The sequence below is a fragment of the Pristis pectinata genome, chromosome 9 (assembly GCF_009764475.1).
Source record: "Pristis pectinata isolate sPriPec2 chromosome 9, sPriPec2.1.pri, whole genome shotgun sequence".
Classification (NCBI taxonomy): Eukaryota; Metazoa; Chordata; class Chondrichthyes; order Rhinopristiformes; family Pristidae; genus Pristis; species Pristis pectinata.
Window position 1 is genome coordinate 28,382,652 of NC_067413.1, and position 21,438 is coordinate 28,404,089.

At 40.5% G+C, this 21,438-nt stretch overlaps 1 protein-coding gene across 7 annotated transcripts in view; it reads left to right on the forward strand.

The window, feature by feature from the left end:
• The first annotated feature begins 8,549 nt into the window (after positions 1-8,549).
• The window catches only part of LOC127574054 (microtubule-associated protein 4-like), a 218,124-nt gene continuing 205,235 nt past the window's right edge, over positions 8,550-21,438 (forward strand). For 4 of the 7 annotated variants that reach the window (XM_052022661.1, XM_052022663.1, XM_052022660.1 and 1 more), the window contains exon 1: positions 9,578-9,798. The gene's annotated coding sequence lies outside the window, so the exon portion shown is untranslated. Of the gene's footprint in view, positions 8,573-9,161; positions 9,311-9,577; positions 9,799-21,438 lie in introns of those variants that run through there. The other 3 variants (XM_052022658.1, XM_052022657.1, XM_052022659.1) reach the window with 3 other exon arrangements.

Here is a 21,438-nt window from a genome sequence, read left to right on the forward strand (position 1 = left end):
GTCATGGGCAGAGCAGTTGCAATACCAAGCTATGATATATCTGGATAGGATGCTTTCTATGGTACATCGATAAAAATTGGAGAGGGTCAACAGGGACATGCCAAATTTCTTTAGCCTCCTGAAGAAGTAGGGCGTTGGTGAGCTTTTTTGGTTGTGGCATCCACGTGATTGGACCAGTACAGGCTATTGGTGATGTTCAGTCCTGGGAACTTGAAGCTCTCAACCCTCTCAACCTCAGCACAGTTGATGGAGACAGGAGCACACACACTGCCTCCCTTCCTAAAGTCAATGACCAGCTCTCTTGTTTTGCTCACATTGAGTGAAAGGTTGTTGTCGTGACACCATGTTACTAAACTCTCAATCTCCTTCCTGTAATCTGACTCATTGTTATTTGAGATACGGCCCACTATGGTGATATCATCTGCAAATTTGTAGATGTAGTTAGAGCAGAATCTGACCAGGAAGTCATGAGTATATAGGGAGTAGAGTAGGGGGCTGAGGACGCAGCCTTGTGGGCACCAGTGTTGAGAATAATCGTGCCAGAGGTATTGCTGCCTATTCTTACTGATTGCGGTCTGTTGGTCAGGAACTCAAGGATCCAGTTGCAAAGGGAGGTGTTGAGTCCTGGGTCTTGGGGTTTGGTTGATAAGTTTGCTCATTAGATTTAGTTTAGAGTTAGGGTGAGAGGGAAAAGATTTAAAAGGGACCTCAGGGGCAACTTTCTCACTCAGAGGGTGGTGAGTATATGGAACGAGCTGCCAGAGGAAGTAGATGAGGCAGGTACAATGGTATCATTTAAGAACAATTTGGATAGGTACTTGGAGGGGAGGGGCCTGGAGGGATATGGACTGAACGTAGGAAATTGGGACTAGCTAGGTACACAGCATGGTCGGCTGAACGGCCTGCATCTATGCTGTATTGTTCTATGACTCTATGACTCTAAGACTCTTAAGACATATTTTCAAGAGGCAGTGGGAAGATGTAATGGCAGAGGGCAGTGTAGCAGTGGAGGAAAAAAGATCATAATCCAACACATGTTGGGGTGAGTAAGTTCTATTGTCAGATGCATATACTTCCTACTAACTGCATCTTTAGTTTCATCCACTGCTCAATTCACTATGCCCTCATCGACTACTTGTTAACAGTTTCAATAATTGGGACTTAGCTCTTCAATATAAATAACTTGCATCACATTCAGGGTTGCAGCAAGCCTTGCAGCCATAACTCACAGCTCATGCACACCAACTACTATTCAACAATGACAGTTACGTTACCCAAAACTATAATGGGATACACACTGACAGACCTTGATGACCTTTCTTGAAAGATTAAGTAGTGCATTACAGGACGCAATAGCAAGAGTAATGGCAGATTGGCAAAGTGGGAGCAGGAATGTTGTTACACTGAGAAAGGTAGTAAGAGGTAGTGCTGGCCATTGTGAAAAGTGGTATTGCTGAAACCATAGCCCATGGCTGTGTTGGAGAGATCAATCATGAGGCTACATGATCATCCTTTTCCTTTTCTACTTCTCCCTCACCTTACAATTTCTTCTGACTTGCAAGATGAAGTTAGTTCTTGTTCCTCTTCTCCAGAACAACCCAAATTTTCCATTTCAAATGCCCATGAACTGGAGCGGTCGCAGCTCGAAGTTAGGAAGAAAGCACATGAAGCTAATGAGAGAGTATCAATTAACCTACTCCTTGTGATTGCATAGGGTTTTCTTCCGTGTATTCTGGTTTCCTCCCACATCTCAAAGATGTGCAGGTTGATAGGTTAAATGAGTGTAGATCTTAGTGTAGGTGTCTGTAGAATTGTGGAGAGAATAAATCATAAGGAATATTAATGGTGGGAATAGGAATGCTCTGTGAGTTGGCATAGACTCAATGGGCTGAATGGCATCCTTCTGTGCTGTTAGGAAATATAGAAATATGGTCCAGAACTCTGGATGCTAGTCTGGTAAGGTAAACACTACTAATTCATTAAAATGTAAATTGGAATGCTTCTTGCAAAATCTAACATTTTGAGATAAAGTACTTGAATAAATTGTAGCATGTTATGTGGCACATCAAGCGTGGGTGGAAAAAGCAGATTAATTTAGACATTGTTCCAGACTCTACCACTGGGTCACCTTCATGTGTGCTGCGGTCTAATTAATAGGCTTATTTTCATTTTGATCAACAACTCCATTATCGCTTTAAAAATCAAACCGGATGTTGTCACCGGGGCAGTCACTGTGGCTCTTCAACTGGACTTGTGACAATAATGAGAGAATGGTAAAAACTCTGCCAGATCTCCTGTTCCTGATTTCCTATCTGGTGACTTTGTTAGAACATTGTGTGTGTATGTGTAAAGAAACAGTAGAGAACAATCCAAATTCACTGGTGACAACCCCATGTGGACTTGTTCAGGCTTCCACATGACATTTTAAAAGAGGCAGTGAGTGCTATTGCTGCCCATGGAACCACACCCTACCAAGATTAGACACATTGAGGAGAGGCGAGGACAAACTTAGAGCAATTAAAAATATTTTCAATGTTTCATGTCAGAGATCATTCAAAAGAGTCTTCTTCCCTGTCTCAGATAGCTATAAATATCCAGTAGCCCAATTTAAATGACAGATGAATTCTCCTGCTCTCATAAATCTATCAATTAGATGGCTTCATCAACAGCTTATCATCACAGCGAGCATGGCCTCGCCCTACCAGAGATATCTGCTTTGTTCTACCCCTTAACCTCCACCCTCTTAACAACATAAAACTAACTTGTTTTCTCTCTTTCCTAGTTCTCATGAAGGGCTTCTGGTTTTAAAACATTAACTCTGTTTATTTTTTATTCCATAGATGCTGCTTGACCTGCTCGGTGTCCAGCATTTTCTCATTTATTTCATATTTCCAGCATCTACAGTTTTTCCTATTATCATAAAAAATATTTGGTATATTTATAGAGGAAATTTCAACAGAGGGCACTACACATTCTCTAGTCAGCAAAGGGTGAACTTGCTTATTCCCAGTAGTTACTTTCTTTTAGATTTAGTCATTTTGATGGGAATATTTTTAGCCTGGGAGCAATATGTGACTTTGACATGTTTTTACATTGTAAACAATGGCTAATATTAAAATGTGACAGAGGACTGTCTTTTAGCTGAGCTTAATCTGCTGTCACTAGGAATCTATTTCTTGTAACCCAGCATTCTACCATAATAATAAGAAAAGGAATTATGAATATTTTATCATTATTTGGCAATTTTTAATATAAAGGTACCCAAGCACTGATAGGAAGATTGCTCTCTACATGAAGCTCAACCTACACCCTGTTAAGGAAGGATCTTTTCATTTGCTTCTGCACCACAGCTTGAGGGTGGGAACAGCAACACTGCAGCAATCACCAACATGGATAAATGATAAATGAGCTCCTGTGATGCTTCATTGGGAAAATACAGCATGTTTCCATCTATTCGGAACGTGAAGAACTGATGTCCTCTCCATTATGTTAGCTGATTAGGCTGCTGTATCATTGGAAACAGCGTTATCAAGTTCGTAGAAAATCTGACGAAATGTTGCATTTTGATTTCTATTCATGAGACCTATCTGAAAGTAGGTACGCTATTTTTGAAATGCGTTGTGTTGTGGGTGTGTGAGAGTGTATTGTTGGGGAAGGGTGAATAAGGTTTGCCATTGTTAAAATTATTGGCTTTCATTATCAAGTCATAAGGTTGTTGCTCCAAATCCTAAAACAGAAAACATACTTATTTAACACCTATCATGCTTTTTACAGCCAATGCTGTACTTACAGAGATGGATCACTATATTAACATAAGGTATAAGGTAGTCCATTTGCACAGAAGAGGTAATTGTTCTTTAGTGATGCTGGATGAGGGATAAGTCTTGCTTGAGTCACCAGAAGAACAGTAATTGAAAAAAAATCAGATGCTGGAAATCTGAAGAAAATAGAAAATGCTGAACATATACTAGAACCAGAAATGATGGACAGTTAGCAACTTAAAACATTAATTCTGTTTCTCTGTTCACATATACTGCCTGATCTGTTGAGAATTTCCAGCATTATTCTGCTTTTTCCAAATTGGGCCAGAGAATATTTATATCCTCCTGAGATAGAGCCAACATTTAATGTCACATCCTATACTCCCTCAATGCTGCATTGAAATCTCAACCTAGGTTGTGTCAACTCTCTGGAGTGGGACTTGAACACATTTCTGATTCAGATTAAATTTCTGTCAGTTGAGTCATATCTGACACCCAAAAAACCCTAACCTATAAGTTGACAACAGAGTACTATACTGAATATGTTTTAGAAAAGGCATTCAGATGTGTTTACCTGTACCTCTGGTTTAAATTGACATTAAAGATCCCGTGTCACTTTAAACAGAAGTGGGATCTTTAACGTCAACTTAAGGTTTGTGACACAAGAGACTGCAGATGCTGGAACCTGTAGCAAAAAATAAACTGCAGGAAAACTCAGCAGGTCAAGCTCCATCAAGGTTTCAACCCAAAATGTCAACTGTCCCTTTGCCTCCACAGATGCTACTTGCCCTGCTGAGTTCTTCCAGCACTTTTTTGTGCTTTTAAGGTCTGTTAGCTGGCTTGCAGTCACTATAACTAACACTGGGTGGCAGTACCCAGGCAGAGTCAGGGAATGCATTTTAGTGGTTTTAGGCTGGTCACTGCAGTTTTCGCCCAGCTAACCCCTTTTATACAAGGGACTGATTATAATGGAGCAGACATGGGACTGAGTAGTAATGCTTAATTGAAATAAAAACCTCCGACTACCTGATGAGGCTGAAGCTGACAGATGCTATAACAGTCTCTACTGTCTACTCAGAACTTTGGAAGAAGCAAGCTTCAGTCGCAACCAATTGCAATTCACGGGTAAACAGGATAAAACTGTAACCTTTTAATGTACTATCACTATTTGTCTTTATAAAAGTATATTTGGTAATTTGGAATATGCAATGAATAAATCACAACAGCGACAGCTAAAAGGATTCCTGCTGAACTGTGTTCAAGTCTTTCTCTATTGCTTAAAATAATCCTGTTTGGAATATAAATAATTGGAACAAAATACATTATCAGGGTTCCACATAAGTTGCAAGATAAACTGTTGCACACAGGACAGACAAGTTATGAAAAATATACATTTTTCATTAATAACAGACATAAAGCATATTTATTTCTGGAGGTTACAAATTTTTAAGAACATATTGCATTTGCTAATAATAGTGTTGTCTTGTGGCTTCTGTTAAAATGCAGCTACTTCTTGAACTATTAGCTACCAACCTTCAGCAAGTTTGAGTAGCCTTGGAACTGATGGACCAGAGATGAGGGTGGGAGGTCCATTTTCCTCCCTCTCACAGTTTTGTTTTACTTTCAAGACTTAATTTCAACTAACTCCAGAGACTTTGTGATTATAATGAACTACCACAGGTTATGGGTATAGTCAGAGTCTGTTCCTTGAAACCTTGAAGGCTCAACCTCTAAGCGACTGTAGCATGGTCTCTCTTCCTCCTGCTATGTAGTGTTGATGACAGATTCTCTTCCTCTGGTTGCACTTGCTCTCTCTTTGACCCTATATTTTGGTCCCTTTTTTCTCATTTATCTTAAATGTCATCTAACAGTCACCAGTGCTATCTTACTCCTGGTCATTTCAAAAATACACTTTATGTTTTATTTATTATTATCCCTTTTTTTGAAGTTTGAGCTATTCTTTATCATCCTCAATGCTCTCTCATTGACTAAGTTATACTTTAAATTGGATCCTCACCATTTCCTCTGCCTCTATGCACAGTTTACTGTTTTGGCTGCTAATAAACCCTTAGTTATGCTCTTGCTCTTTATGTACTTATAATGCACCTTTGGATTTTCTTTGATTTTACTTGCCAATATTTTTTCATACCTTCTCTTTGCTTTCCAAAGTTTCCTTTTATATTTACATCAATAATTTCTATATTTTTTCAGCCTTTCTCATGGTCTAACAAAAGCTTTTTTTTTGTGCCTTATCTTACACTCAACATACCATGTCATTCAGGGGGCTCTAGGTTTGGTGGTCCCAACCTTTTTCTTTATACTTTACCCTGAAACCCAACCTTTGCTAAATCACTTCCCAATCTATTAAAATTGGCTTCATACTAATTTGGAATCTTTGCTCCTATTTAATCTTTGTACTTTTCCATAATAATGCTAAATCTAACTGAATGATGATCAGTATCCCAAGAGTGTGCTTCCGTTGATCCTCATGTCATCTGTTCAGCTCCATTCCCTAAAACTAAATCCAGAATTGCATATCCCCCTCCTCCAACTCATTGAATTGGTTTATACTAGCTAAAAAGCTTCCTGAATGCAACTTAGGAATTTTGTGCTCACCGTACCTTTTACATTGAGAGTATCCCAGATATTAGGGTGAATGAAATCCTCCATCATTACTGTCTTTGTGCTTCTGCACTTGTCAGAAATTTGCCTAATTTGTTTCTATCTCCTTTAGTAATATGTGGAAGTCCAAAGTACACTCCCACTTGTGTGGCTACTCCATTTTTATTCCTTAGTTCAACCTGAAAAGTATCAATTGAAGACATCAGTCCTTCTCATAGCTGTGATTTGTTGTTTGACCAATATTATTACAATGCAGGTGGCCATTTGGCCCATTGTCTATATGCTGGCTCCCAATAGAACAATTCCATCAGTCCCATTTCTACTCTCCTTATTTCTCTGTAGTCTTGCAATTTATTTTCTCTCCCAGGCTCATCAATATCTCTTTGATTATTTTATCACTTACCTACACTAAGAGGTAATCTATTGTTGATAATTAACCAACTAATCTTTAGGACGTGGTGGAAACTGGAGTACCTGGCAGAGGGTCACAGGGAGAATGTGCAAATGAACTGAGGTCAGAACTGAAGCTGAGTCCCTGGAGTTGTGATGTAACAGAGTTAATGGCTGCAGCACCAGGCCAACACAAACTAAAATATAGGTTGCTAAACATATTTGCCATTGTACCCTTTTTATCCCTAATTCATCTGAAAATAATTCCTTTACTTTGAACTTCTCATCCTCATCATCATCCACTGGCTGCCAGAATAATGGAATGAATATATTTTCATGGAGCATGGTGAAATGTAAGTGGGAGAGTGCGGCAAAGCAGATATATTTAGCAACCTTTATTTTAAATTTTGCATATATACACTACAAAGGCAAAGCAAGTCTGCATATAATTATTGCATCAATGTAATTGCATTGTTGAACTGCATTTGAAAACCATGTTTAAATAATAACTTTTAAGACCTGCTAGCATCATTGTCATGGTGCACTGCACTCAAAGGAGCAATGCAGAGTATGCAAACCCATGGGATGCTGTGTGCAATTTGAGTTGATGATAGAAAGACCAATGGTGTAGACTGTAGAGACCAATTAGTTACGTGTGGAACTGAAATATCAGGTATGCATTTGAGGTGTATTGGGATAGTGGGGATGAGCTGTGGGAATTGGGACAATATTTGAGCAACCCAGAGATGCGAGTATGTGTTGAAGAACATCTAATTCGCAGTTTACTAGTCAGATTTTGGGGATGCAATCAACGAACTGGGGACATTGTTTCCTTGCGACTCAGTAGCTCTTCTGGGAACTGATGCCAAAATAAAGGGATATATGGTCACCCTTTGGTTAGTATTCTTGTAATGCCTTTCATACAGTAAAATGTTCCAATGCACTTCAGCCCAATAGAACTAAAGGCTGATGCTTCAGCACGGGTTGGACCTTTCACGAATAGGATCTGTAACTGGTTTGATAAAAGGTCAAGGGTTCTTTTTACAATTGGAGGCCCATGATGAGCACGGATTGGTGCTGGGAATCTTGCTTTTTGTTATATACATTAATGATCAGGATGTGATTGTAGCAGGTATAGAACATAGAACACTACAGCACAGTACAGGCCCTTCAGCCCACAATGTTGTGCCAACATTTTATCCTGATTATTAAGTTTGCACATAACAAAAACTGGTAATGTTGTTGACAGTAAGGATGGTCCCTGGCTACAGAACAATGTTGATGAGCTGATAAGATGGGCACAGTAATGGCCAATGCATTTTGGGAGGATTAACAAGGCTACAAAATACACTAGTAAGGACTCTTAGTAAGTACTGAGGAGCAGAAGGACATTGGTGTACACATCCGAGGATCCTTGCAGGCAGCAGCACAGATTGCCTTCATTAGCAGGGGCATAGAATATAAAGCAGGAAAGTTATGGTACAAGTACATAACACATTATTTAGGCTAGAGCAGTGTGTGCAGCTCTGGCTGCCTCATTGGAAGGACGATGCAATTGCAATGGAGAGTGTAGAAGAGATTGATTAGGATGTTGCAATTGCAAATAATGAGGATAAACCAGACAGGCTTGGTTTGTTGGTTTGTTTTCTTTGGAGAGGAAAAGGTTGGGGGATGGCATGATTATTAGATAAGAAAGATTTTTTTTGTGCTTAGCAACCGTGTCTATAACCAGAGGGTGAAAGTAGAGGATAATAGGTAGAGGAAGAATTTTTGCAGCCCGGAACGCTATGCCTGGTGAGGTAAGAAGCATTTCGATGAGCCCTTGAAATGCCATGACGTAGAAGAGACGGGTTGAGTGCTGGAGAATAGGATTAGTAAAGATAGGTACGTGGAAAGATGGCATGGAGACGGTGGGCCGGAGAGCCTAGTTCTATGCCGTACGACTGTCTCTGGCAAACCAAGAGTCTCAGAACCATCGGTGGTATTACCAGTGTCTTTCTCAACTTTAATTTAAATTTAATTAAATAAAAAAGGTTGTGGGATTTGAGTTCACGCTAGTCGAGACATTTAGATCACTGGTTCATAATAAAGGTAGCATGCTATAATACAATGGAAATTAAGCTAAAATTGTTTTTTTAAGAGACTGCGTAACGTTCAGCAACGAGCCTGTTTTCCCGCTACATGGGCTGGGTGTGCTGGAACTCATTTGCCTGCCAGTTTGATGGACAGCTTCTCCGCTCCAGCACAGGTCCCGCCTCCCTCCCGGCGCTGCCACAAACCCCTCGAGGCAATTGGCTGCGCCGCATCACAATCCGGAGATCACGCAACCCTGACGCACCAAGCAATTGGTCAGAGGCCGTGGCAATCACGTCCTGCGCGACCATATTAGGTTGAAGCAAGGATTTTTAGCGGTCGCCAGCCTGAAATCAAGCTCGAGAGCCATTAATTAATCAGACGGGAGGGAAGCGAGAAATTCAATAAAGTTAGTGGGATGAAAAAAATAAAATTAACGTAGAAAGATTTCCAATCGGCAAAACGTAAGTCAACTTTCGTACGACAACTGATATTAAAAATATACACAAAATTCCGCTACTTTAAGAAGGAGAGGGGAGTTGGGTTGGGTACAAGAGAAATTCCTCATCAGATATTCAGGGTGGCGTCCTTCATGTCAACGCAACTTGTTACCGAAGTCCTGCCCGAATATATTGGCGCAAGTTTTGACGTCGATTGGACGGAAAACTCGCGCCGGGCGCTGTTTCTGGTTTGGACTGGTGCCTTGTACGTCCATCAGCGGTTGAGGCGAAGGGAGATACGCGTGCGCGTGCCTGCGACGGTTTATCACGTAGGTTGTAGCAGCCCCTCCCCACTTGTATCAGGCTGACTAACTTTGCAGCACTGACTTATCTCTGCTTTTTTACCCTCTCTGTTTAAGGACTGATCTTTGTAGCCCCAATACACGAATAGAGGCCTCAACTTCTGAGGAGCGACTTTAGCATAATAATACAGAAACTTACATTACGTACAGGTAAAATAAAAGGTTAAAAATTGCAATTGATAGTTTAAAATTTATTGCCTGGGTATTGCATTATGAGGGTGTGTTCTGTTGTGATTGAGTGAACCTGTCAAAATGTAGTCTAGTTTTTTTTGTTTCATTTGTATTTGAATGAACGTATGTTGATGGTGTCTGGAGCACTGGAGTTTTTTTTAAACGTACATAATACCAAAGCATTTTATACTTGGAAGTACTTGTTAATGGTTTTCTTTCCATTGTGTTATATTGTTGTGTGTTCTGTTGTGTCTTTTGGAGGTGTGGGAATGCAGTTGTGTTAGAATGGGTGTGGCAATACATGAAGCAAAGCATTATGTCATGCCCTGCAGACTGTCCAACTGAATGCATAAATTTAATAGGTTGTATTAAATATCGTGGAGAAAGAGGCCATAGCTAAGTGACTGACTAAAACTTTTTATAATTTTTTTCAAGGATTATGGGTGGTGATGAAAATAGTTTGAAATGAACTTCCCATTGCTATTGAGGGATGATGACAATGCAGAGGTTAAAATTCCATTAGTATGTAATCATCTCTCATACACTTATTAATTTTATCCATTGGAAAATATCATTAGTGTATTTCCATGCTTGTTTCCTTGCCTCTATTCAGTTTGCAGGATGACTAGAATTGCCTCTTAGACACAGGTCTGTATTCAGCTGTTGAGAACTGGGGTATTGAAGTGACTAGAATGGTATGAATTTGCCCCTTGAGTGGAGAACCTGTTTATTCATCCATCTTCAGAGTTGAAAGTCAGCAATTTAAAAAAAACAAATGTGAATAGATGTACATGAAAGTAGTAGTTCAGGATAATTTGTGTAATTTTTCTGATTTGGGTTGAATGAATCCTAGATGAGTGACTGGGCAGGCTGAACTGGCAGGCTCTGATCAGCCTCTCTGGTTATCTGTAGTACCTGGGTATGATGAATGGCTTGTATCATTTGGCTGAGCAGTAATGCAGGCCTCTTTTCATATGGGTGCATGAATAGTATAGTGTGGGGAAGGAAGAAGTGAGAGCCTAAATATTAATAAATTGTGAAGATTAAGGCAGATTTAACATTGTCAACATTGCATAAATGCATACTTCATATCTATTCATAACACATTAATAGTTTTAGATGAGGAGATTAAATGTAATATGTCCAGGTTTCCAAATGACACAAAGCTGGAGGAAGGTGAGCTGTGAGGAGGAGGCAAAGAGTTTCCATTGTGATTGGGACAAACTGAATGCAGTATTATGTGGCTAAATGTGAAGTTATCCACTCTGACAAATGGGAAGGAAGTGTATTAGAAAGGGGGGGAAGTGCGACAAGACCTTGAAGTATACCAATTGATGAAAGTAAGCACGCCGATGCAGCACGTGGTTAAGATGGTAAATTGCATGTTGGCCTTCATAGCAGGTGGAATTAAGTCCAGGAGCAGGCATATCTTCCTGCGGTTGTAGAGTGCATATTTGAATAATACCTTGAATATTATGTGTAATTTTGGTTTCTTTATCTGAGGGAGGATGATCTTGCTATGGAGAGATTGGAATGTTTACTAGACTCATTCCTGGCAACGGTAGGATTGATGTATGAAGAAAGAGTGAGATGAAGGTGCTTGTATTCAGTAAAGTTTAAAATAATGAAAAGGAATTCATTGAAACTTCTATAAAATCCTGATGGGACTAGACAGACTAGATGCAGGAAGGATGTTCCTGATGGTGGGGAAGTCCAGAAACGGGGCACACTCTAAGGATATGAAGAGAAATATCTTCACCCAAAAGCAGCAAACCTGTGAATTCTCAACCATGGAAGGCAGGTTGATGCTAAGTCATTAAATACATTCAAGAAGGAGTTGGATATGGTTCTAATGCTAAAAAGATTAAAGATCAGGGGATGTGTGGAGAAAACAAGAACAGTATTAAATGTGGATAATCAGGCATGTTCATGGAGTAGGTTTGAAGGACTGAATGGCTTACTCCTATTTTCTGTGTTTCTATGATGTCTATGTTGTTACCCAGCATGTTTAAAAAAGGATAAAAACTGGTAGTGCTACTGGTAGTAAATCAATTTATAAGTTATGTAACTGAGCTCAATTAAACTGGGCACTCTGGTTGCATTGGTCAGGAAGGTGTTGTTCTCCTCTGATGTCCTAATCTTTGATTATCCTAAGTGCCAGCTGCCTTAGCACAGAGAAGCAGTACGAACAACATAAGTAGCAGAAGTACATTAAACTTTTCTGGTGCCAGTGCTTTATCCCAAGATGGATGTATTTTGCAAAGATTTCCCTGACATTGAATTATCAATTTAAATTGTTACGTACCAGCAACAATAGAAACACAATGAGCCATGTATAAGTGTTAGAATCTATTTATTAATAACTACTTGTATTAATAATAAGAGAAATAAAAAAAATTAGATATTAAACATTGACCTCAAAAATAAACTCAAAGTGTGTATGTGGCAAATTCTCAAACCCCAAGTCTAGGAATAGTTCTCAAAGTTCAGTTCGGCAAGTCATAAGGTAGAACAATGAGCAAAGGCTTTTGAAAACCTCAGTAGATTGTAGAGAGGATTTAAGAAATCCTCGTGTTCCACAATGGAACCCATACGACACCTTAATCACCGATGATCTCCATTACTTTGTTCCGAAGTATCTGCCACACCAAGGGCATTCAATACGTGGCCACCCACAGAAATACCTGCTTTCCAGTACAGGTTAACAACAAAGTGGGCTCCACAGATTGCTCCAAAAATCCATACATGGATTGTATAGTGACAGTTATTGTTCTTCAACCATAGATACAGAGACTGTCTGTCCCTGTCTCTCCAACTCCCTGTGCAATAGTGCGCTCCAGTTATAGTGCCGTCTTGCAGATGACACCACACACACACACTACTGTCCAGGTGCCTTAAAGGGACATTCACCAAGTAGCAACCTGGCTCATAACAAAATATATATTTCTACTTCGATTAATCCTGGCAAGCTGAATTTCTGTAAAAGCAGCTAATGTTTAGGGTTTGGAATGCACTGCCATGGGCAGTAGTGGAAGCGGATGCAAATGCAGAGTTTAAAAAGGTGCTGGATAAGTATTTGAAAGGAAAAAGAAATATGGGGTTATGGGGAGAGGACAGAGGAGTTGAACCAGTGGGATTGGTCTTGTGTAGAGTCAATCTGGACTCAGTGGGATGAATGGCCTATCTTTGGTCCAGTGACTTCTGTGATTCTATAAATGCATTTTATTTGCTTTAATCATTTTTTAAAATTTATTTTAATTTAACCATGAAGAGTTTTCTTCAGCTGCATTTTTTTTCTTCTTTGTATTAGAGAGGCCAGTTCAACTTCACTTTTTTCCCATCTACCTCTCTGCAGTTTGCACTATGGTTCTACTGAAATTAGTTATGTTAGATTCTGCCCAAGTGGTTATTGCTCATGTGAGTGTAAATGTGTACCATAGAACACTACAGCACAGAAAACAGGCCATTTGACCCTTCCAGTCTGTGCCGAAACAGTATTCCGCTAATCTCATTTACCTGCACCCAGTTCATAACCCTCCAGACTTCTCCTGTCCGTGTATCTATCCAATTTATTCTTAAAATTCAAGAGTGAGCCCACATTCACTACATCAGATGGCAGCCCATTCCATACTCCCACCACTCTTTGAGTGAAGAAGTTCCCCCTAAACTTTTCCCCTTTCACTCTAAAGCCATGTCCTCTCATACTTATCTCTCCTAATCTAGGTGGAAAGAGCCTACTTGCATTAACTCTGTCTATACCCCTCATAATTTTGTAAACCTCTATCAAATCTCCCCTCATTCTTCTGCGCTCCAAGGAATAAAGTCCTAACCTGTTCAATCTTTCCCTCTAACTCAACTCCTGAAGACCCGGCAACATTCCAGTAAATCTCCTCTGCACTCTTTCAATCTTACAAATATCCTTCCTATAGTTAGGAGTCACATCTGAACCTTCACCTGTATTTGTCTGTAGTTCACAAGTGAGGTTGATAACAATCAAAACCAGGGGGCATTTAAAAATAATATTAATCCCCCTATTGGGGGCCTTGGCAATTTACAATCATTATTAATTACTTTGATAAGCAAAAGAGAAATATATATCTATCTTTCTCACTAGAAAGAAAAGGTGATTTTAAAATTTGTAGACAGGAGCATAACATTGCTAAGACTTTGTTGGATAGAACCAGAAATTGATTTCAATGCAGATAAGTGTGAGGACATGCATTCTTCTTAGACAGTACCTTGTTTTTGAGAATGATTTACTTGCACTACAGTTTTGAGGTGGCTTAGGAAGCAAATGTTGGATCTGCAGACTCTGCCACAGGAAGAGTTTGACAGGGCAGGTGGGTGGGTAGTTTGTTAGGTGGTGCACTCCTTTTGCTGTTTATACTGGGCTTCTGTGCACTGCTGATGAATGGACTCAAGGTTCTTGATACCATCTCAAATGCTGAAATGCATTTTGAGTAGTCTTGTGCCATGGATTCACTGGAGGGAGTGGGGATATTGTACATTTTCTAGGAGGTTTTGAGAACATCCTTGAATTATTTTCCATGTCCACCTGGAAATCTCTTGATGTGATGGAGCTCAGAATATTGTCTATTATGGAACTTGATGTCAAGTTATGAATGATGTGGCCTTTACATTGGGATCAGTTGAATGCTGGGAATATTGGCCTGTGAGAGGACACTGACATTGGTTCACTTGTCCTGCCAGAGGAGTTTGTGGAGATGGTATTTCTGTCTCCACTGCTCTGGACTGTAAAGGTCCATGACAAGACTCTGGAAAATGTGGACCATATTCCATATCTGATGGTGAAATTCATGATAACCTTCAGAGCACCAGCAAAGCCTCTAGCCAGCTGAGGAAAAGTGCTTGAAGATCAAGATCTCAGATCCAGCATAAAACTTGTAGTCTACAAGTCAACACCCTTCTGTACACTTCAGAGACCTAAAATTTTAATCCATCTAGCTCCGCTTCATTTCACCACCACCCCCAATCCAATGATTTTTATACAGTTCTTGGTTTCTCATTTTTTAAGTGAGCCATTGTTTCTTTCAGTAGACTCCTTGTTTTTCTTTTTGTTTTCTCTCTAGTTGGCAAGGGCTTGTGATAACTACATATTGTCTTACCCATCATGAGCTCAGACAGCGAGTGTCGGCAGGCATATTAATGTTGTAAAGTATAGCGTTTACATTTTATTGTTCTCTATGTAATTTTCAGCAATGAGACAATAAACCCAAAAAGGACTAAGATCCTTTTTGTACAGTATTCTGAATGCAATGTTACAAATTTTTTTTGTTGCTCTGCCAAATTAATCTAATTCATTTGATCTCAATCCATGGGCCACATATGGCCAGTCATCACATTGTCAACCAAGTGACATCCATACAAGATATTTTTAAATGTATACAGGAGAAGTTGTATGAGTGTGACCCATATGCTATATTTTGATCAGCAAGTGTGGCTCACGTTTGCAAAAAGGTTGAAAATCACTACAATTGAGGCAGAAATGTTGCACCATTTTTAGATTTGTATTCTGGAATTTAGTAAAGACTCTTTATTTGTCAAAGTATGACTACTAGTTGTGTGTCAGGAAGTTCAATTCAGTGTTAGCTCTCTGGTTGATATTGTATATTATTGTACAAACCAGCAAAATCTGCCTGTGTAGTTCATATAATTTGTTAAATATATGTAAAGAAACAGAAACTGTTGCATCAGTTTTCTGATCAGCAAATGCCAAATTTCCACATGAGCTCGCACATAACCATTGAACCATTGTGTGCAAGGGAGGGGGATGCTAGAACTTCATAGGTGTATGTCATTGTTTGGGAAAAAGACCAAGTAGTGTTTTGGGTGGGCTTCTTTGTTAGGTTCTTGGAAGGGCTCTGCTTGAAATGTTAACCTGGCACTTCCATATGCTGCTGAGTATTTGAAGTATTCTGTTCTTTTGGATTACCACAAATTTTAATTTTGTTCCACCTTTTTAATTCCCTTTTAGATTAATCTGTTTAGGATTGTTATTTGTGTACATTAATTTATATGGAACAGTCATTCTTGTAATCATTCTCTGGGCCATTTTATCTGACCAAGCCTGCCAAAGTGTAAAAATACTTTCTTGAACAACTGTTGTTGGTTATGAAACCAGAAAGAATTTGACTGCAAATGCCAAGCAAATTTTAATGTGCTTTCAAACACTGTACAGAAATTTGAGTTTTATTAACTGAAATAATTTATATTAAGTTTATATAATCTTTTTGCACTTTATAAAAATCGTACCAGAACTAATTATTTTGAAGTGTTGTGAATTAGTAAACAATCAGTACAGGAGGTTGCTTCATTGATAACCATCCAGTGAAATGACCTGTTAATCTATTTTTGTGGTATTTGAAGGAGGAATGTTGGACACAACAGTTGGCACTCAGAGAATTCTTGCTGTTTGAATTGGGCTGTAGAATTATTAATTTGCTAAAGAAGCAGACAGGAATGCCAGTCCTGGAATGGACTTTAAACAGGCAACTTTGATTCTGAAGGGATTGAGGGAGGATATTCCAGAAGGCCCTCAAAGGAGACCATGTGGGTAGAGATTAGAAACAAAAAGGGTGTCATCACTTTGCTGGGCATGTATTACAGACCTTCCAACAGGTGATGGAGGGGCAGATTTAAGAGATGCAATAAAGATGGGGGTATTCTTCTGTAGAATTTCAATTTTCCAAATATTAACTGGGATTGCCTTAGCATTAAATGCTCGGGGGTGGGGGGGGAGGGGGTGGAATTTCTGAGGTGTCCAGGAGAGCTTTTTAATACAGTATGTATTCCCTTTGTGGGAAGAAGCATTACTGGGCCTTATCTAGGGGAATCTATCTGGTCAAGTGGAGGGAGTGTCAGTGGAATCATTTTGGAGATAGTGACCATAACTTTGTGTATTTTAAAATGGTTATAGATAGGGATGGATTAGTAATAAAAGTTCTAACTTGGGGGTAGGCCAATTTCATTAACATAAGGGAGAAGCTGGTAAAGATGGATTGGGAGCATCTACTTTCATGCAGGTCTACATCTGCACAATGGGAAGCATTCAAAAGTGAAATAACTTGAGTTCAAGGCCAACATGTTCCTGTAAGAGTAAAGGCCAGGGGTAACATGTATAGGGAGCCCTGGATGTTGAGGGATATTGAAGGTTGGATGAAAAGAAAAGAGGGAGCATGTGACTGGTTAGGGAGCTAGTGATGGGGGAAAGCCTGTCAAGAGTATATCAAAAACAAAAGGGGAGGAATGGCTGCTGGATATTCAGTGGTTTAGATGTTTCACGAGGGATGGGGAGGGAGGTAAAAGAGGTGGGGGAATGGCATTGCTAATCAGGGACTGTATCAGCTGCAGAAAGGGAAGACTTCCTGGAGGTGTCGTCTACTGGGTCAGAAATGGGAAGAGAACAATCACTCTATTGGGAATATACCATTGGACCGACCCCCCCCCCCCCCCGAGGAACAGATCGGGAGGCAGGTTTTGGAAAGGTGCAAAAGTAACAGGGTTGTTGTCGTGGGTGATTTCAACTTCCCTAATATTGATTGGCACCTAGGCAATGAACCTGGTCAGGCGTCAGGGTGAGCATTTTGGAGACAGAGACCACAACTCCCTGACCTTTACCCTTACCTTGGAGAGAGATAGGAGCAGACTGTATGGGAAAGTATTTAATTGGGGGAGGGGGAATTATGATGCTATTAGGCAGGAACTTGGGAGTGTAAATTGGAAGCAGATGTACTCAGGAAAATGCACAATGGAAATGTGGAGGTTGTTTAGATACCACTTGCAGGGGGTTCTGGATAGGTTTGTCCCATTGAGGTAGGAAAAGGATGGTAGGGTTAAAGGAACCATGGTTGACAGATGTGGAATATCTAGTGAAGAGGAAGAAGGAAGCATACTTAAGGTTGCGGAAGGAAGGATCAGACAGGGCTCTAGAGAGTTACAAGGTAGCCAGGAAGGAGCTTAAGAATGGACTTGGAAGAGCTAGAAGGGGATATGAGAAGGCCTTGGTGAGTAGGATTAAGGAAAGCCCCAAGGTATTCTACTTGTATGTGAAGAACAGGAGGATGACTAGAGTGAAGGTTGGACTGATTAGGGATAGAGGATGAAACGTGGCTGGAGTCGGAGGAGGTAGGGCAGGTCCTTAATGAATACTTTGCTTCAGTATTCACTTGTGAGAGAGACCTTGGTGTTTGTGAGGACAGTGTAAAACAGGCTGATAAGCTGGAACATGTCTATGTTGAGGAGAATGTACTGGAGCTTTTGAAAAAACATTAGGATAGGTAAGTCCCTGGGGCTGGACGGGATATATCCCAGGATACTATGGGAAGCGAGAGAAGAGATTTCTGAGCCCTTGGCGATGGTCTTTGTATCTTCACTGGCCATAAGTGTATTACCAGATGATTGGAGGGTGGCAAATGTTATTCCTTAGTTCAAGATGGAGTAGGGATAACCCTGGGAATTATAGACCAGTGAGTCTTACTTCAGTGGTGGGCAAATTATTGGACAAGATTCTAAGGGACAGGATTTATGAGCATTTGGAGAAGCATAGTCTGATTAGGGATAGTCAGCATGGCTTTGTGAGGGGCAGGTCATTCCTCAGGAGCCTGATTGAATTCTTTGAAGATGTGACAAAACACATGAATGAGGGTAGAGCAGTGGATGTGGTGTATATGGACTTTAGTAAGGCTTTTGATAAGGTTCCCCATGATGGGCTCATTCAGAAGGTCAGGAAGCATGGGATCCAGGGAAACTTGGCTGTGTGGATTTGGAATTGGCTTGCCCATAGAAGGCAGAAAGTGGTTGTAGATGGAGTGTATTCTGCCTGGAGGTTGGTGACCCAGTGGTGTTCTGCAGGGATCTGCTCTGGGACCCCTTCTCTTTGTGATTTTTTTAATACATATAAGCGACTTGTATGAGTAATTGAAAGGGAGAGTTAGTAAGTTTGTAGATGACACGAAGGTTTGTGGTGTTGTGGATAGTGTAGAAGGTTGTTGAGGTTTACAATGGGACATTGATAGGATGCAAAGTTGGGCTGAGAAGTGGCAGATGGAGTTCAACCCGGAGAAGTGTGAAGTGATTAATTTTGGAAGGTCAAATTTGAAGGCAGAATACAGGATTAATGGTAGGATTCTTAGCAGTGTGGAGGAAAAGAGGGACCTTGGGGTCCAAGTCCATAGATCCCTCAAAGTTGCTATGCAAAGTTGATAGGGTTGTTAAGAAGGTGTATGGCATGTTGGCCTTCATTAGCTGGGGGATTGAGTTCAAGAGCCATGAGGTAATGTTGCATCTCTATTAAAACCCTGGTTAGACCACACTTAGACCACAGAGACTTTTTCCCAGGGCAGAAATGGCTAACATGAGTGGGCATAATTTTAAGGTGATTGGAGGAAAGTACGGGGGGGGGAGGGGTATCAGAGGTAACTTTTTACACAGAGTGGTGGGTGCATGGAATGTGCTGCCAGGGGTGCTGGTAGAAGCAGATACATTGGGACATTTAAGAGACTCTGAGACTTATGGATGATAGAAAAATGGAGGGGTATGTGGGAGGGAATGGTTAGATTGATCTTGGAGTAGGCTAAGAGGTCAGCACAGCATTGTGGGCCGAAGAGCCTGTACTGTGCTGTTATGTTCTTAAAAAGGGTAGGGAGGTACTTAGAATGGAGATTAGGAAGGCTAAGCAGGGCCATGAGAAGTCACTGGCTGATAGGACTAAGGTAAATCTGAAGGTGTTTAATAAGTATATTAAATGGAAAAAGAATACTTGGGGATAAAGTAGGGCTCATTAGGGACAATGGACAATCTGGAACCAGAAAATATAGGCGAGGTCCTAAATGAATACTTTTTCATTGATATTCAGAAAGGAAACAGACTCTGTAGTTGGAGAATTCAGTTGGGTGTAGGTGAAAGGTCTATACAGGTCTCCATAAATAAAGAGGAAGGCTTAAAGGTGGATAAGTACCCAGGACCACCTGGAATTAATCACAGGCTGCTATGGGAGGCAAGAACAGAGATTGCTGGCTATGATTTTCAAAGCTTTACTGTGTACTTGAAGTACCAGATGACTGGAGAACAGCAAATGTGGTTCCCCTTTTCGAGGAAAGCAGCGAGGAAAAGCCTGGTAACTATAGACCTGTGAGCCTAATATCAGTTGAGGGGAAGATGCTGGGGAAAAAAATTCTGAGGGAGAGAATCACTTGGAAAGGCAGTAGGCTAATGAGAGACAGCCAGTGTGGTTTTGTAAAGGGAATATCCTGTTTGACCAGTTTGATTGAATTCTTTGGAGTGTATCGATGAGGCCAGAGTAGTAGATGTGATTTACATGGACTTTAGTGAAGCCTTTAATGCTTGATGTGGGAAACTGGTTCAAGGGATCTTGGGCAAGTTGGCAAACTGGATCCAAAATCGGCTGGTAATAGGAGACAGAGGCTGATGGTAGAGGGTTGTTTCTGTGATTAGATGTCTATGATTAGTGGTGTTCCACAACTGTTGTGACCCTTGTTGTTTGTAATATATGTGAATGACTTGGGTGTGGATGTGGGAGGCAAGATCAATGTTTGCGGATGACTTGAAGACTGGCAGAGTTGTTGATTGTGGTGAAAGTGGTTTTGGGGTGCAGAGAGATATTAATGTGTTGGTGAAATGGGCTGAAAAATGACAAGTGGAGTTTAATCCAGACAAATGTGAGGTGATGCATTTTGGGAGCACTAATGAGGGTGGGACAAACACCATGTATGGCAAGTCCTAGGGAGTAATTGATGAACAGAGGGATCTTGGGAATACAAGTCCATACATCTTTGAAGATGGCAATGCAGGTAGATAATGTGGTTAGGAAGACGTATGGTATTCTGCCCTTCATTTGGTGGGACATCAAATGCAGAAGTAGGGAGATTATGCTCCAACTTTATAAACCTTGCTCAGACTTCAGATGTGTGCACTTGTGGTCACCAAGGTATGGGATGGATGTGATAGCACTGGAGAGAGTGCAGAGGAGGTTCACTAGGATGTTGCCTGGGATGGAGCAGTTCAGTTATCAGAAGAGATTGGAGAAGCAAGGACTGTTCTCCCTAGAGCCGAGGAAATATAAGAGGGAAATGATTGAGGGATACAAAATTGAGAGGTAAGGTAAACTTCAGGGAACTTTTCCCTGTATCAGAAGTAGATAAAACTAGAGGACCATAGTTTTAGGGTAAAGGGGAAGAGATTTGAGAGGGATATGAAGGAGATCTCTTTCACTTGGAGAGTTAAGTACCTGGAATGCACGGCCTGACGGAGTTGATGCAGCTGGGTTGCTGACAGCATTTAAGTAGTCAGATGAGCACTTGAATCACTTCAGTATAGAAGACTATGAACCAACTGCTGGGGGTTGGGAATGGTATGGAAGGGTGCCCTGGTAGGCATGGACAAGTTGAACCAAAATTACCTGTTTCTGTGCTGTGTGATTCTATGACCACTTGTGCCAGAAAATTCTGATGTTCTATTTCCTCCTTTGCACCATTCTGCCTCTTGATTTACTTTTCCTCCCTAGTTTGTTGAAATCAATGAGTCAGCTATGTAGTATAGGACTAGTGTTATGTGAAGGTCAGACTATGTAGAGATAGAATG